The 18516-nt window shown below is 45.2% G+C and overlaps 1 long non-coding RNA gene across 2 annotated transcripts in view; it reads right to left on the bottom strand.

Moving 5' to 3' along the window:
* Positions 1–300: 300 nt before the first annotated feature.
* Positions 301–18516, bottom strand: part of LOC107545744 (uncharacterized) — a 35144-nt gene continuing 16928 nt past the window's right edge. For both annotated transcript variants that reach the window (XR_015714244.1, XR_015714243.1), the window contains one exon: positions 301–424. This is a non-coding gene — a long non-coding RNA (uncharacterized LOC107545744). The remainder of the gene's footprint in view (positions 425–18516) is intronic.

Below are 18516 nucleotides of genomic sequence, written 5' to 3'. Positions count from 1 at the left end.
AAGACTACAGGATAGGCCAAGTTTTACAGTCTCTACCACATCCAGGTATTATGACTATTTCACATTTCTACAGAGCTCTGTGATAAGCAAGGAAGCACATTCTCTCCTCAGGCGTACAATAATAAAGAAAACCCTTCCAAAACAAGGAAAAAACCCTCCTTCCCCCAGGGGCTTAGAGGAGAGAGGCGAGTCAAACAAAACAGGACAGAAATACAGACTCAGAGGAGTTCAGGAAGTTTTAATAGACCGTGGCTCAGCGTGGCGGGGCTTCCAGGGGCTTTTGGAGCGAGCAAAGGAAAAGCTACTTGGATGACGATCAGGCTGGCGTGCTCTGCAGAGGGGTGCAGGTCCCAGGACAGTGTGTACCCCATCCTCCAAGGAACCTCTGTTCCTTGGGCTTTTAAATTTTGGAATCTTCAACTTACTAAGAGAGTAGAGAGAGATTAAAAAAATTTTTTTAAACAAAAGTACCTTGCCATTTCGCCAAATCTGCTTTTATTTTAATGACTCCCGCAGTGAGATGCAGATCTTTCCATTTTCCACTTGCTGATTAATTTCCTGTTGACTCTGAAGGTAACTGAAAACCTTTGGATGAAGCAGAAATAGCTGTAATGCAAGCAATTCTTAGTAATGGATTGGGTCACCTGGGGCAGCCTTCAGGGCTTCCTTTGAGCTCTGGGTGGGTGGTTTTGGTATTTGTTGACTTAAAATGTGTCCACCAACACATACATTCAACATAAAGCTTTTCTTTTTCTTCTCCGTGTTCTGGAAGGGTCCACTCTGGAGCCCAATGCTAGTCTGAGTTATGAAATAGGCTCTGTCTGCCCCCATCTTCCCTCCCAGCCCTCTTCCTTTGACTTTTCCCATCAGTCTGGATATTTTCCTCTCTCTGTGTTCAGGTTCCTAAATTTCATACTTTTCACCAAGTTACCATAGCCCACTGAAAAGAAAATAAATTTATATTAGTCATGTACACTTGAGTATGAAGTTAAGTCAGATTACTTTCTCTAAGGGAACCCACATATTAACCCTTGCATTTGAAGGTCAGGGAGGTTTAAGGGAAAATTCAATGGGCTGGTTGTTCAAAGACTCCACTCTAGTCTTGGCTTTATGCAAAAAGGCTGGGTCTTCTGGGCTAGGCACTTCACCCTCTTGGTCTTCATTTTTTTTTAATTCTATTAACATCAGTCGTTTCACTAGATAATTTCTGAAGTTCATCCTGCTCTTAAAGCTGTGAATTCCTGATGTTAGAAGGGGGTATTTGAGAAGATCTGGAGTGTCCCCAGGTCCCTGAGCCAAACATACTGTTTTCTGTCTGCTTTATCTCAATGCCAGATCTGAAGTCACCTTCCTGCAACTGAGATCTGTAGATTTTCTCTCTGGGAAACTTCCTCCACCGCCACACCTTCACGTTCTCCAGCACAGTGACCCAAACCCCAATGCTGGATATTTTTATAAAATAGAGGGGTTTTTTTGCATTTGGTTAATCCTCTCACCCTAAAAGAGATCAACTGTCCCCTGCTATTTTGTACCTGGATTGCTGAATTTCCAACCTTCTCTGCAGCCACCGAGCCTTCTTCCACTTAAAAATATTCAGCACTGCCCGGCCAGGCATGGCTCAGAAGTTGAGCACTGACCTAGGATCCAGATCACGGTTCAATTCCTGGTCGGGGCACATGCTTGGGTTGTGGGCTCCATCCTGTCGGGGGCGTGCAGGAGGCAGCCGATCAATGACTCATCATTGATGTTTCTCTCTCTCCCCCTCCCTTCCTCTCTCTGAAATCAATAAAGATATATTAAAAAAAAAAAAAAATAGCACAGTATAAGGCAAGCCTTAGCCCTGATCTGCTGTGTTTCCATCCCCAGTCCTCCAGGGTATAATTATCTTGCTTTGAAAAATCTTCATCAAAGGAGTTTGCATTTTCTTTTCCTTTCTAAGGCCAAACTTGTCATAGATGTCCCATCTATTGCAGTGTAACAATATTACCACGAATTTAAGAGCTTCAGACAGCACACGTCCATTCTATTGTGGTTCCTGTGTGTCAGGAATCCAGGTACAACTTAGTTGGGTCCCCTGCCTCGTGTCTCAAAGGCTGTAGTCAACATGTCGGTTGGGGTTGCAGCCTCATCTGAGGCTCAGCTGGGGAGGACTTCTGAGCTCATTCAGGTTGCTGGAAGCACTCAATTCCTTGCAGGTGTAGGACTGAAAAGTTCAGTTTCCTGTTGGCAGGAGCCAGAGGCTGCCCTGAGCAACTGGTCACATTCTGCACAGACAGCTCATGACAATGCCAGTTTTCTTCTTCAAAGGCAGCAAAGGAGTGGGCTCCTCACAAGATGGGAATTACATCTGTTCATAATGTGATCCCTTACACATGCTTATAATCTAATTATCTTTACTGTGTCCTATTAATTAGAAAAAACCACAGGGCCTGTCCACACTCAAGGGAGGCGATGAGGGCATAAATAGCAGGAGGCAAAGACCATGAAGCCACCTTAGAGCTCATTCTTTTCTTGTTAGATCACTGGCAACTGACTGCAGGGATGGTTTTTACTCTCTAATATGTACCTACATGGGCCAAGGATGCTTTGATTTCTTACGTGCCTTCAGTAATGTCAAGGCCAAGGTCCCATCATTAGAAACATAGACTATACCAGAAAGGATGCTGGTAATGCTATCGTATCTTCCCTATCGAAAAGTACATACAGGGTAGGTGGGACAAAAGTGGGTTACAGTCATGAGTACATAGAACACAGTTTATTCTTATATTATTATTTATTCATTATTGTATTATTTTCCATACAAACAACCTTAAACCTACCCTTGCCCACCTGTATGTTCTATAAATACTAACAGGAGATTTAGAAAAAGTCAAATACTTATTCTCCATTCCTTGTTGGGATACATCCAAAATGCAACAATAGAAACTTAAGACTCTGAAGACAGTTCAGAGCTGGGCAAGCTGGTACTGATTACAAAGGTCATCCTCCTGGGGACTGAGACCCAGCAAGCAACATACTTGTCCCTGGTCAGAGAGCAAGCTCATTCTGCAGCTGCACTTTAAACAAGTCTGGACCCTGATGAAATGGTGTAAACATTACTCAGGTTTTCTTGGCCCCTTCTTTCCTTTCAGTAAACCTGTCATTTTCACAATAACAATATCACATGCAAATGGGACTTTCCAGTGTTTTCTGATGGATCGACAGCTGGTCCTAGATTCTCAATGAAACCCAACTTTCTTCTCCCTGTACCCATGGCCCCAGTGCCCTGCCAGACACAGAACAGAGAGAGGGCTCTTCTCATGCCTCCTGGATCCTTGGGGTCAGCCCCAACTGCCCCAACCTTTAGGGATTTGTCCCAACCTGACATTTTCTCTGCTTATATGATAGTCATCTCTCCCCCCCAACACCCCCCCACCAAAAGTGAAATCACATATGAAAAGATGCTCAGTGTCATTAATCATCAGAGAGATGCAATTTTAAACCACAAGGAGGTATCACCTCACACCTGTCAGAATGGCTCCATCGACACATCAACGAACAAATGTTGACGGAGATGTGGAGAAAGGGGAACCCTTGTGCACTGTTGGTGGGAAGGCAGACTAGTGCAGCCACTGTGGTAAAGCAGTATGGAGTTACCTCAAAAAATTAAAAATGGAACTGCCTTATGACCCATTGATTCCACTTCTGGGAATGTATCCATAGAACCCTGAAACACTAATCAGAAGAATATATGCACCTCTATGTTCATTGCAGCACAATTTACAATAACCATGATTTACAATAACCATGACGGGCCCAAGTGCCCATCAGTAGATGAGTGGATAAAAAAGCTGTGGTACATTTAAACAATGGAATACTACTCAGCCATAAAAAAAGAAAGAAATCTTACCCTTTTGTGACATGCATGGGTTGACCTGGAGAGTATTATGCTAAGTGAAATAAGCTTGAAATAAGCTAGTGATAGACAAGTACCAATGATTTCACTTATATGTGGAATCTAGTGAACAAAATAAATGAGCAAACAAAACAGAAACAGACTCCAAGATACAGAGAACAGACTCACAGCTGTCAGAGGGGATTGGGGTTGTGGGGCTGGATGAAAAAGGTGAAAGGATTAAGAAAAAAAAACCCTCATAGACACAGACCTCCTGAGACAAACACAGCTATAATTAGGGTGTAGCAAGCCAATGGAGGCCTTGCAGGCCCTCCCTCCAGGAGAATGCATAATACATGAGGGTTTTCAGGAATTGCCAGAAGTGTGACACCCACCCCCCTTTCCAGATTTCCCGGAATAATCCTGATTTCTTTTTGACAAATAAGTACATCAGGCAGATAATGAAATTTGCTTTGATTTTTAGACTTTTGTAAAGGTTTCCTGTCCATCAAACCATTCATCGGAAAAGCTAACCCTGTGTTGGGCCTCGCATCCTGATGGTCTGGAAATGCAGGGGCTGCACCTGTGTAAAGAGGGACCTGGATGGGGGGAAAGCACCTGAGCAGCTGAGGGCAGGCTGGTCTCCAGCTCCTCCCTCCCTTCACCTGGCCCCTGGTCACAGAGGGCAGGGAGGGCACACAGCTACACTCTGCTCTGCACACAGCCATGGGGAGCATCCTGCTTTCTTCCCATAAAGCAAATTTCATGTTGCCTCTTGGAGAAGGTCAAAGTGACTCATTTTTCCTTCTGGGGGTTACGTGATGACCTCCATAGGCCACGAATTCAACTGAGTCATGGGGCTCAACTGCCAGATGTGCTCATTCAATCCCATTGAACGCCGGAAGGTCTATGGAACTAAATCCACAAATGCAACCGGACAGTGGGGCCCAGACCAGATCAGCAGTAGAGAGGTCTCCCTGCTGAACCCAGCCGTTTCTGAGCCCCACTCACCCCTCTGGCCAGCTCCTCCTTTCATTTTCCCCACCTTCCCCGGCCTCCCTCCCTCTCTCCACCCTGCATTTCCAGCCGGATCAAGTGTGTTTGTGATTTACTCTAGTCCTGGAGGCTCTGGCGGGAGTGAGGATCTCACCAGCCATCCCCAGCCAGAGCATGCTGTGCTCCCCACCCTTCCTTCCTGTCCCCTTCCGATTTATTTCCTGTAAGCTGTGACCCTTTCTTGGGAACATTAATTAGCCATGATGCTTTTTTTATTAGAATTCTAGGAAAGTGATATCTGTATGACTCACACTTCGCAGTTTAAAACAGTATGCACCGTATTTGATGAGGCAGATGAGCGTTTTGCTAGATGCTCACTGTATGGATTTACGACCATCTGTAACCATTCTGGGAGGAAAAATCAGCACCACTAGTTTCTAATGAGGCTTTGCCGTATCACTAGAACCGAGTGAAAACAGATGGGGTGAAGTATCTTCGAATGATCTCATAAGTGGCTTTATTTAGGAATACAACAGATTTCCTTAATAATGTTAGTGTTATGAATCAAGCTCAAACTACCCTTAAAAATTATATTCTGCCACTCTTTGCTTAATAAACTAGAGAGTGACTTTACAATCTGTACTGGTATCGAAGGAACTTTATAATCTATACATCCATGAGCTTGTTAAATAAACTATGTAAATTTATGTGGACCAGGGCCTAAATTAATTCAGGCCTAAATAAATCAAACCCTAGCTAGACCATGATTTAATTAAAAATTGCAAGTGTGACTCACAACGCTCAAGTTTACCGATGTTTACTGCCAAGAGCAGCAGCAGCACGACAGATAAAAGCAGGGAGGGCGTTAGATTCTTCAGGACAGAAATAGACAGAGGTATTGAGACGGGCTCAGAGCTGGAAGAGTTCCTGTAACTGCTCAGGGAAATGCCTTTGGGGGGTTTCAGAACAAGTGAACTCACAATGTGGTCATGAATATCCATAGCTGTGCATCTTTAGTCTCAGCTTTTCTCCCTCTGGCCTGGGGTTTTTATGTTTCTCCTTACCTTCTCGAGAGAAAATTACAGGGTGTCCCACAAAAATGTATACACATACATGTTTTGATAGTTCAATTGATGTTTTGTTTTTTCATATTTAACCCATTGGAATTAATAATTATTCAAAGTGTGTATACATCTTTTGGGACACCCTGGATATATATATTAATATTTTTCAAATTTTATATTCATTCCTATTTTCACTTTTTATATTATTTCATAAAGTACTTTCTCTCTTCTACCTATTTTCGGAAACGCGATGTCTGTTAGCGGCAGCCTATTTGTGTCTCAGGTACCGTGCAAGTTTGCTCCCAAGGCTTCCCTCCTAGAATACATCCAGGTGACCTTCCACCTGGCTGAGGCCTCTTTTCAACCTCGTGTCCTCAACAAGGACCCGTGACCACTGTTGGCTGCCCCTAAACATGAAGCAGAAGGCAAGCAGGGAAGGGACATGTTGGAAGCAAAGCCAGGACACAAGCAGACTAGTAGGTGCGTGCTTAGGGAGATGCTGGGACAGTATGTGAAGCCCAGATTCTCCTGGAAACCTTAGGCACCCAGACCTGTATCTGACTGAGGGAGCCGGGGCCCCTCAAAGATGCTAAAGAGGTGAAGTCTGTCTCCACTGCAGCTCTTTGCTCTGGCCTCTTGCAGCCCACCCGCCCTGTCCCACCCAAGACTGGCTCCCCACCGGGGTTGTGTCTGAGCAGGGCCACTGCGCCTGGATTCTCCCTCCAGCTTTTCCAGTTAGAACCTCGCCATCACATTTGAGTTTAAGGAGAGTCTTGAATACCTCCAGGCAAAGGAGTCAATAGTTTGGAGTTTTGGGCCCCTGGGAGGGTGGTAAATGGGATTCTTGTCAGTCCAGAGGTTCTCTGGTGTCCTCCAGACCACACAGGGCTCTGGAGCCTGCGCTGCCCCCACAGCAGGGCCTTTTGTTCCTCAATGAGCTGGCTCTGGGAGCTGCAGAGAGAGGTTGCTGCAGTCCCCGCGGGGCCCGGATACACTAGGCTCTCCAGGAGGCCGAGGGCCGGGACTGCCCGACTGCCCCACTGCCCCACTCGCTGCCCAGGCGTGCTCAGGGGAGTGGGAGGGGGCAGGTGCAAGTCTTTCAGTATTGTCGCTCCCTTTCATTCTTCACAAGTGACTGGTCCTTCCTCCCCGCGTTCTTGAACAACTCTCGGGAGACAGACAGAGGCATGATATTTAGGATAAAGTTTAAGATCCCCAGAATTTTCCTCAAAAATGGACAAAACCCAGGGCCTGACACCCTCCTCACTGCCAACTGGGAACCACCAGAAGATGAAGGGGGAATAAAGGAACCAATTCCCAAGGTGGGAGAGGCTGGGAGTGACTGCGCAGTGCAGAGCTGAGCACTGCTCTCTGCACCCTGGCCTCCCCAGGCGGCGGCCCCATGCTCTAGCCTGCGGCGCCACCTGGCCACACCAGAGGGTACTGGAGAAACGCTGAGCTGGGAGGTATTGGTTTCTTTGTTTTTTCCAAAACCAGAAAAGGGGGTTTCCATTTCATTCAGTGTTCTGGGAAATGGAATTTGTATAAAACCTTTCTTGCACAGGATAGAAAACATTTATTAGCATCTAATGAGAAAATGTGGCCCAAAGGCAACTGTAATCAAAACCTAGGAGGGTAATCTACTTGCATTTTCCCCTAGTAACAGCTGTGACTGAAGTTTTTGCTTCAAGAGTAACTTGATTTTGCCTAAAGTTACAGATTTCGTAGACTTTGAAACTGACAAAGAACTACCATTTCTCTCGTTTTCTTTCCTTTTCCCTTTTTTCCTTTCTCTTCCAGGTCAGATCTACCTCTGGAGGATGCAGGAAGTCTGGAGGGAACCAAGGCTCACTGAGGGCAGGGTCTATAGGCAAGCCTGGGTAGAGCTCAGTCAGGGGGCATTCTGATGCTTTATGTCATCGCTGTGCCCTTCTGGGTTCAGCAAAGTGAACCGGGGCTTCCCGTTCCCACACGCCCAGCCCCGTGAGGATACACCTGCGGTGCCTGCTGGGGATGCAGCTGAGCAGGAGACCCAGATACACCCTAATAGTCCTGGACACGGCCCCACCCAAGGCTGGAGCAGCCCTGAAAACAGAGACTCAAGGATGCATCTAAGCTTCCAGGCAAAAGCTGTTTAATGTCCACATTGGGAAGAGATAGTCTTTGCCTTCAAAAGGGTCAGGGGAGTGTGGAGGTCATACATGTGGACTCTGGAGCCAAAAGCCCGGCTTCCACATTTAGGCTCTGCCTAAGTTCTCTATTCAGTGAGGGTAATTCTAGTACCTATTCCATAGGGTTTTGGTGAATGTCAAACGAGATAAACCATACAAAGTACTTAGGATATGGCCTGGCACATGGCAGGCACTTAATATTAACTCATGTTTGACTACCTGAGCATTTAAAGGAACAAGCCCAAGTTTCCTTGTATGCTAATAAACCAACGTAGTTTTCCTTCCTGCCCGAGTCGGTCTTCACTCATTAACACAGCACACTGAGCCTGTGGAGCCCTGCTCAGGGGTAGTTTATTTGGATATCCCCACACTGGCCGCAGAAATGGGGGGGGGGGCACAGCTTTGCAAACCGCTTTAGGGAGGAAGCACACCCAAAAGTTTAAAGACCACTGATCTAAATGGATGCTCAACTGATGCCATTGGCTGGCTGACAGTCAGGGTTGTTTGTCTGCACCTGCTCTTATGATCTTCCTCCAAACCCCAGCACCATCTCCGGTTGATCCTGTGAACTCCCCAGCTGGCCCTGTGGCAGTAAGGCCTTCCGGCATGTTCTTTTTATTTATTGGACTGTAAGTTTCTTCAGTGTAGGGAGCCAGCCTGACCACTCTATACTCCAGACAATAAGCCATTATGTAATTTTGGATTAAACACCTGGACAATTCGGAAAGTGATGCCTTTTTGTTGTTGTTAATCCTCACCAGAGGATATTTTTTCCATTGGTTTTTAGAGTAAGTGGAAGGGACCAGGGGAGGGGAGGGAAGGGGAGAGAGAAACATCGATGTGAAAGAGACACATCGACTGGCCGCCTCCTGCACGCACCCTGACCAGGGCCAGGGTTGAACCTGCAACCCAAGTATGTGCCCTTGACTGGGAATCGAACCCACGACCCTTCGGTCTGCAGGCTGATGCTCTATCCACTGAGCCAAATCAGCTAGGGCATGATTTTTTTAAATTACATTACTATGATTAAGAATCAGATATTACTAGTCAACTGGATTGACACCATAGTCAAATGAGAACAAGTCTTAACTTTTGGAGCATCTCTTAAGGGACATCCTGTGTCTGTTGTCACTGAGCCATTATTGTCTTCAATCGATGCTTCACAAGGATCACATTACAAAACAACATTAGCAATGGCCTGTTTCTTAGGAAGAAGCAAACTGATGTCTTTTCCGGCAAGGTGAGTGTGCTAAGAATTTACCAGAAAGCCTTTGACTCGATGAGTAATGCCAATGAAACAGTGCTTTATCTTTAGAAGATGCAGGATACACATCAACATACAAGACTTTTAAAGGTGAAGCCAGAGTGCAGGGCTTCTCTGAACTTCACAGACTAAGACAAATGAGGCCGTGCTCAGGCCTTGGTGGTGGAAAAAAAATGGCTTGACAAGCTTCATATGTCTACTACCTCTAGGCTTCATGGGCCTTCTTTTATTCAGCCCTAAGTGAACTGCGAAAAATATATAAATATATTATAAATAGTAATTTAATTTAAGAGCAAAGTAGTCTACACTCTATTTTTTATTCTTGTCCTGCAGCTGTACTGAATCATCTCACACTTGCATCTGAACTGAGTCAATAGTCCTTGATCAGAAATTCTTATGAGCTCTTCATAGCTGCGAAGACATGAATAGACACAAAAGGCTTTTGCTGACTGCTACATTAGAGAGCTTTTGCCTCCAGGTCTAGTTGCAATGCTTTGTACCCAGAAAGCCAATCTTCGTTGGTTGATAGTGAAGTGCTTATCAATAGCAGTTGTAATGACTGGCATCTTCTGACTTAAGGAACAGCTCTTTCAGCGACAACTCTGGTCATGGCAATCTGAGCACAGGCTCTCTTTCCATACTGTTGTCAGATGCTGGTATATTGGGGGGGCAGACACAATGGCTTCCTGCACCTCCATACCAAACCAACTCCCTGCCTCTGATATGTAGCAATGGTCTTATGAAGTGTAATTCTGAATAAATGATGTATTGGTCTGCAACATGTGATCAAGTATACATTCACATACATGTAAAGATACATGACTTTGTGAATTCAATGTAATTCCAATCAAAATTCCCCTGGGCTTTGGAGAAACTTGGCAAGTTGATTCTAAAATGTGTATGAGAGAGAGAAGAACCAAGAATAGACGGGACACGCAAAAAGAAGAACCATATCGGAGAACTTATCTCCTGGATACTAAATTTTTCTAGGGCTAAAGCAATTAAGATGGTGTAGTATTGGTGAGAAAACATAGATGAACCAGTGCAGCAGAATACAGAGCCCAGAAGCAGGTCTACACATGCATAGAAACCTAACTTTTTTCTAGAGCTGACCTTGGAGGAAGTATCAATTTTTTCAATAACTGGGTATGGAGAAAATGAATCACCATATGTTTCAAAAATAAAATCGAACCCTTCACATCACACATAAAAGCCATTTCTATTGTATTAAAAATTAAATGTAAAAGCAGAATTACAAAATGTATTAAAGATTAGTAAGTGGAATGCTTTTTCTGGTTTATAAGTATTTCTTTGAAAAAATATGTGCTATGAATAAAAGTATTCTTAAAATGAGATAAACTATATTGTTTATGTTCTTCAAAAGAAACCATAATGCAAGAAAAAGGTAAGTGAGAGACTGGGAAAAGGTATTTGCAACAAAGAATTAATCTCCAGAATATATAAAGAACTTGCATAAATCAATAAGAAAAAAGACAATCCAACTGACAAATGGGCAAAAGTGGTAAACGTGTATTTCACAGAAGAGAAAGAAATGAACAAACATACACGGGAAATGCTCAACCTTATTACAACTTATTTTTAAAAACCATACAAATTAAAACCACAATAATCAAGTACCTTTTTATACTTATACACACAAAAAGTAAGAATCCTGACTATACCAAATGTTACTGAAAATTTGCAGCGATGGTTATACCACTTTGCAAAATAATTTTGCATCAGCTAGTAAATGAGAAAAGCAGCTAAACTTTAGGACCCAGTAATTCCACTCTAACATCCCTAGAGAAACTCTTGCACTGTGTGCTAGGAGACATGTAAGAGGATGTTTAGAGCAGCACCGTTTGTGACTGGGAAAAAATAACTGAAACCAGACCAAATGTTAATAAACCACAGAATAGATAAATAAATTGTGGTATCTTCACAATGACTACATCAACGAACAGATAAAAAGATACACACAACAGATGGAATTCAGAGAGAAAATACTGAGTCAAAAAGCAAGTAGTGAAAGAATATATGCAGAATGATTTCATTTATATGACATTCAGAAACATGCCAAACTAAACAATATATTCTTTGTGGGTATAAGTCTTTTTGGTAAAACTATAAAGAAGAGAAATGATGGAAACAAAAATGCAGGCAGTAGTTACTTCTGCTGGGGAGGGAGGGGAAGGAGTCAGGAAGGAGGGCTCTGAAGACTTTCAGGATTATAATGATGCTCTTTGCTAAAGTGGGCGGTTAGCAATGGATCTGTTCTGTTCTTATTAAAACTCCTCCAATTTTTTAAGCCTTTTATTTTGAAATAATTTTATACTCACATAGAAGTTTCAAAAAGAGCAGTGAGTTCTATACATCCTTTATCCAGCTCCCTGCAGTGATATCTTGCAGAAGTTCAAATGACCAAAACCAGGAAACTGACCTTGGTGTCATGCTATGAACTAAACTGTAGACCATATTCAGACTTCACTGGTTTTTATATGTAGTGTGTGTGTGTGTGTGTGTAGTTCTATCAAATTTTATGTCGTGTATGGATTCGAGCAATCACCACCACAATCAAGACACAGAGCTGTTCCATCTCTACAAAGAAAACTGACAGTCACACTCTTCCCCCACCTCTACCCCTGGCAACCAGTCTGTTTTTATCACTACAACTTTGTTACCATATACATATTTTAATGTTCTTTTGCATTTATTTAAAAAGTTTTTAAACTCAGTTTCAGAAGGGAAAAATGCTTAGTACCTGGTAAAGGTGATTGCCACCATCTGTCGCCTGTGCCTGCTGAGTTTCAGGGCACTGTATGTTCACCCCAGCTCACCTTGCTCACCCCTCCTACGGGGCCAAGGAGACGGTACATACACTTTTTCTCCTCTTTAGAGGGTCATCATAGAATCAAAAGACACCCTGTCTTCTCCAACCTGCCTCTCCCCTTGACCTCAAGTACTGCATCAGGGTAACAACTTATGACAGTCTCTGTTTCAGACGATGCAGCTAGCCCAGCATGGAGAAAGACCACCACACAAATTAGGATGGGACAATCACAGACACACTGAGACATCTGATCTTGCCTGGCAGCCTAAATCTAAGGAACCCTTGCTGTTCCCATCCCGTGCCCCAGGCTGACCGGTTTCCCAGAGGCAGAGGCTCTAGCGGATTCAAGGACTGTTTTCTGGCTGCTCCAGGCAGAGCCAGTTTAGTAGGAAACCAAATGCTCTAGTCCCCCTGAACTCGTCTCACTGCCCACCTTTCCTGGAACCTACCCCACCTGTTCTTTAATGCGTCTCCTTTCCTCCATGCAGCCTGCTGGGCATAGAGTCTTCCCCTACTTAACTTTTTATTTAAAAACAAACAAAACTGTTCCTCATTTGGGTTCTCATAACTCCCCTTGATAATTACTGTTTCTTTTATTTATTTATTTTTAATCCTGACCTGAGGATATTTTTTCCATTGCTTTTCAGAGAGTGGAAGGGGGTGAGAGAGAGAGAGAGAAACATTGATGTGAGAGAAACACACATCAACTGGTTGCCCTCTGCATGTGCCCTGAGAAGGGCCAGGGATTGAGCCTGCAACCAAGATACCTGCTCTTGGCTGAAATCGAACCCAGGACCCTGCAGTCAGAGGCTCTGACCGCTGAGCTAAACTGGCTATGGCCTTATTGTATCTTTCAAACCTGCTTCAAAACAGCCTCCACCCCTCCCTTATTTTCCCCTCTGGCTCTCCTTTCCAGTTAGGTGTGTTTGTTCTGTTCCCATTTTATGGTGCTCAACCAGACGTGTACAGGCAGACCCTGTTTTTGCCACAGTCAGTTCCTGGAATCTTCCTCACAAAGGGAACCGTGTTTCCTTCTAGGAACACTAACTGGAGGCTGGCATTCCTGAAGAAAGCCCAGGCACAGTTAAAAGTGTATTCCTTAGGATATTATGTGATGTGAAATGCAGGTTGTGGACAAATAAATCTGGGAAACGCTGGATTTAATAAAGTTAACCCCAACCTCTGCCACTGCAAGAATTCTCAGATCTTGTTTATGGGACCCATGGACCTCTTCAGGGGGTGACGGGGGCGGTTTCTACTGGCAGGCCACTTGAGTGTATAACCGCCATCAAATTAAAGCATATATGTGGCAGTAATGTATCTTTTTATTATTATTAAATTTATTGGGCTGGCCAGGCCGGGCGTGGCTCAGCAGTTGAGGGTTGACCTAGGGTCCAGGCAATCCGGGTTCGATTCCCGGTCAGGGCACATGCCCGGGTTGTGGGCTTGATCAATGACTCTCTCATCATTGATGTTTCTGTCTCTCTCTCTCCCCCTCCTTTCCTCTCTCTGAGATCAATAAAGATACGTTAAAAATAAATAAGTAAATAAATAGTAAATAAATAAATTTATTTATTGGGCTGGCCATTAAAAGAGCTGAGGGCACTATTCTCCGACTCCTGTAAAACAAGCACAAACATCCTCTAGGTGTTGATTAGCTCCTGCACGCTCTCCAGACCTACCCTCTACCCTGCCGTCTCCCCACAAGGGCTGACTGATAGGAATGGGCTCCCCTGCCTTTCATTCATGACTCTTCCAAAAGCATTGATCTCAAGAGCGCCCCTCAATCGAGATGTTCCAGACCGCTCGACCCGTGATAATAGTTCTACAGACGTTCTCCGGAGGAGAAACAGCCCCTCCCCTCCATATACATGGAGCGAGAAGGACACACATTTATTTTGAGGCACTGACTCACATGATTGCGGGGCTGGCAAATCTGGACTCTGGAGGGGAAGCCAAGCGTTGGAGATGCGGGGAGTCGACAGGCTGCAGCCCGGAGCCCGCAGGCTGCAAACGCAGGCGGCAGTCGGCTCTGGGCTGCGGTCCGGAGGCAGAACTCCGTCTCGGGGGGCCTCAGACTTCGTTTTTAAAGCCTTCATCTGATTGAATAGGGCTTACTCCCCTTTCCTCAGCGACTCCAAGTTCACCGACTTAAATGCTCATCGTGCCTGAAAAGCACCTTCACAGCGACATCCAGGCCGGTGTTGGACGCGGCCCAGCTGACACGCGGAATCGACCGTCGCACGCGGGGCGTGACATTGCTCAGAGCCTGCAAGTAGGTGACAGGGGAGGGTCCCAGAAACGCAGGCAGGTGGTAACCGGCTCCGAATATGTGCCACTTCTCGTTTTTCAGTGTCAACAGAATGCCGCTGCCACCGACCCGATGCCAACAGAAGTTTCTAACCTCGCGTGCAGAATGAAAGGAAGCGTTCTCCAGGTAAACAACTCGCGAACCTAAAGAAACGTTCTTCAGGTAAACAACTCGCAAACCTAAAGAAACGTTCTTCAGGTAAACAACTCGCAACTTGAGGAGGCGCGGCCGCCGCTGCACACCTAGAGCGCGCGGGAAGATGCGCCGGAGGCTCGTTTTTATAGAGAAAGTGTCACCCTGGCCCCCGATTGGCCCACTTTTCACAGTCTGATTGGCCCAACTAGCACCACCCTGATTGGTTAAAATCTCGAGTTCTGGTTGGTCGCTATGGAGTCACTCTGATTGGTGGGCAAAGATGCAAATGAGGAGAGCCGAGCAGCTTTGATTGGACAGAGCGGATCTCAGCCGATTGGCTAAAACACAATCCTGGAGCTCCTCCTAAGGTTGGGCTCCGCGGCGGGCCCGCAGTTTTTCCCCCGGGCTGCTGGGCGCGTGCGGGGCTCTGCAAATAGCCGCTGGGCTCGGGTTATGAATGTGAATCTGGGCCCCGTTAACCACAAGGCTTTCTCTCCGGCAGGTGTAGCCCTTCTCAGGCTCAGCAACAGCAGCGGTGGTCGGCTGCACACAGCCTTTCACACCTTGCTTTGCTCGCGTTTTGTGTCTCGGAGAGATTTTCACGTTAGCATGTGGTTTCTTCATGATTCTTTCCTGACGTGTAGTAGTCCGTGTTGTGCTTGTACAGGTTTATTTAACCAGTTCTCTGCTTATAAACATTCATACTTCCCCCTGGTCTTTTGCAATTACAAACAAGGCTTCAGTGGATACTACTGAGCACACGGCTCTTGCATCTGCGCGGGGATGATAAATTCCCCAAAGTATGATCACTGGGGAAAGGAATATAAACATTCTGTCGAATTGCACTCTCTGCGGTCTCATCAATTTACACTCTTAACCAAAGCATGTGGCCCGTGTCCCAGTGTAAAATATTATTGAACTTTTGTCAATCATTTAACTAAAACATAGTATTTCTGCATTTTTAACTAGAATAAATATGAACTTATTATATCGATAATCTTAATAACAAGAGATTTTGCAATACGTATCTGTAGAATAGGATGGCAATGCATCCAAATCTCATGAGATTTTCTGAGTATCACTGCAAGTAAAATGCTTAGCATAATGTTTGGCACATGGTAAGCACCCAATAATTGTTTGCTTTTTGGATATATAATGCCCCAAAAAATGAAAATACAGTGGATTTGTCCCCCAAACTGAGGAAATGAACATGGCTTTATAGGAAAAGTAAGTTAAAAAAAAAAAGTATGCTTACTAAGAATATTTTCTAGGTTTTTTACATAAAACATACAATGGATATCCTTTTGCATATTCTTTTTGTGTAAAACAACATACAATTAAAGCATCGCCAGCGCCCTATCCATGTGTCAACCCTTGTTTGGGCCTTAGGGCTCTCTTTTGGGGTTAAAAATGTCTCACAGTATGAAGATCAGTGGTTGCCAGAGGTTGGGGGGTGGAGCGCTAAGGATTTTTAGGGAAGTAAAAATACTCTGTATGACACTATAATGTTGGATATGTGTCTTATACATTTGTCTAAAACCATAGAATGCACACCACCAAGAGTGAACCCTAATGTGAAGTATGGACTTTGGTAATTATGATGTATCAGTTTAGATTCATCAACAATAGCAAATGTACCACTCTGTGTGTGTGGGGGGGTGTTATGCATGTGTAGGACAGGGAGTATATGGGAAATCTCTGTACTTCTCTCTCAATTTTGCTGCTCTATAAAAAAATAAAGTCTTAAAAAAATTATCTAAGGGATTTAGCTGTTAGCAGACTGCCCATTCCCCTCCCTACCTCACCCTTCCTTGGAACAAATGACAGCACTTGCTTTAACCAACTCTGCACAGATCTATGGACTGGTTCTGTCCTAATTTTTGTCCTGGCTTTCAATGTTTAATTAGCATAATTACCATGAGCAACTCCCCTCCCCCTCTCACTGTCTGTCACTTTATTGTTTTTCTTCCTTTTACCCTTTTTTTTTTACTTTAAATACGTTTTCATTGATTTCAGAGAGAGAGGAAGGAGAGAGGAAGGGAGAGGAAGGGATGTTTCAGAGAGAAACATCAATGATGAGAGAGAAACATCAATCGGTTGCCTCCTGCATGCCCCCTACTGCGGATCGAGCCCGAAACCTGGGCTTGTGCCCTGACAGGGAAATGAGGCCTTCTGGTGCATGGGTCAATGCTCAACCACTGAGCAACACCAGCCAGGGCTCACTGTCACTTTAAAAGCCTTTCCTTCTCAGACAACTTCTCAGAGAATTTCTTCACTGGAATTGGTGCCCCTGTCTGGCAAATGAATAGCCACGGCTTTGTGATTCTTGCATCTGGTGGTCTTGGCTATTTGTTGATGCCTAGTCTCTCTTCTGTACATCTGATGTCCTGATTGCATCCCATCTTCTGTCAAAAGTTTCCTCTGTAACCCATATTGGAGTCCCTCATAAAACTTAGCTCCAAAATAGCCCTTCTTAAAAAAAAAAAGGCAATCTAACAAAAAGCAAATCCCCCCAAAACGGAAAACCATCCATTTTATAGATGAGGAAACTGAGGGCTGGAAATGTGGGGACAAGCAGAGTTTCCACTACAGGGACATGAAAACTGAAGATTGTGTGGAGGGAAGCCATTGATCTGGTAGCAGGATGGTGTGAAGTAGCCCAGGGGACGCACAGTGGACAGTGGCCAAGGACGAGTGTCCTAGGGGTGGTCACCCACCAGCTTGCTGTCTGGGAGCCCCTCGGAGGTGGCGGCTGCCTGGCTTTGTGGAGCAGCTGAGACTGCAGGTGTGAACCCCATAGCCTCCTAGGAAAACGTGGGAATCCAGCTCTCTGGGAAAGCACTTGAAGGATCCCAAAGGTGCCAGTCAAACTGGACCCAGATAGTGTCAGATGTGAGCCCCACGTGCAACTGCATCCTCTACACTGCACCGCCTCCCCTCTGTGCCACCAACACACATTTCTCTCTGCTTGTCTCTGCCTCTCGCCGGCTGAAGGAGACCTGCTCTAGGCTCCAGGCATGAGGCAGTGGGCTGGTCCTGCCCACTCTGGTCCTGCTCTGGGCGATCTGGCTTCTCCCTTAGGCTTCTGGGATCTTCCATGGGAAGAACATACCCTGGGAAACTGTCAAGCAAGGAGACTGTGAAGACACACAGAGCAAATCTGAACCCAATCACAACCTGGTGACCGGAGCCTGAAGCAGAGCTGTGAGCAAAAAACTATTAACGCTGTTGTTGCAAGTCACTGAACTACGTGGTGTTTGTTATGCAGCGTTACTGCACAGTGGCTGACTAACAGAAATCGTCTACATACATAAACTCCAACTATGAGCGCAGATGCATTTTCTAAGGGGACTGTGTAAAGCAGTGACTCTTAACCTACCTAAGGGTTGTGGACTTTGAGAACCCAAAACTGCCTTGATCAGATTCTTCTCCAGGCTTTCTCGCACCCTCCATCTCTCCCCAAGTCTCCCCGTGAGTCTGTCTGGCAGGGCCTAAAACGTGCCTGGAACACTAGCTTCGCAGCCTTGGAAACCAGGAGAACGTTGCGGTGGGACCTGAGAGAACCATTCTTCTCTTCCTGACATGCCACCCTGAGGAGGAGGGGCCTAGGGAGGGAAGGAGACGATAAAGCCAGAGAGAGTTATGAGAACCTGGTGTCACAGAAGTTACGACGGGAGTCTGGAGAAGCAAATGGTTAGTCACGTAAGTGACGCAGAAGAAAGCCACCTACACATGCAAAGAACCTACTGCCTTGGGCAATAATGATGTCCCCGGAGAGCAGAGCAGGGGCTGCTTCATTGGGTTGGTGACAAGGAGGGGAGGCAGAGACAATGAGTCTAAAGCAGGCGTCCTTGCAGAAGCCTGGCTGATC

This window comes from Miniopterus natalensis, chromosome 3 (genome assembly GCF_054644295.1).
Source record: "Miniopterus natalensis isolate mMinNat1 chromosome 3, mMinNat1.hap1, whole genome shotgun sequence".
Lineage (NCBI taxonomy): Eukaryota > Metazoa > Chordata > Mammalia > Chiroptera > Miniopteridae > Miniopterus > Miniopterus natalensis.
The sequence above is the reverse complement of the archived record's forward strand: the minus strand, read 5'-3'. Positions and strand labels throughout refer to the sequence as shown.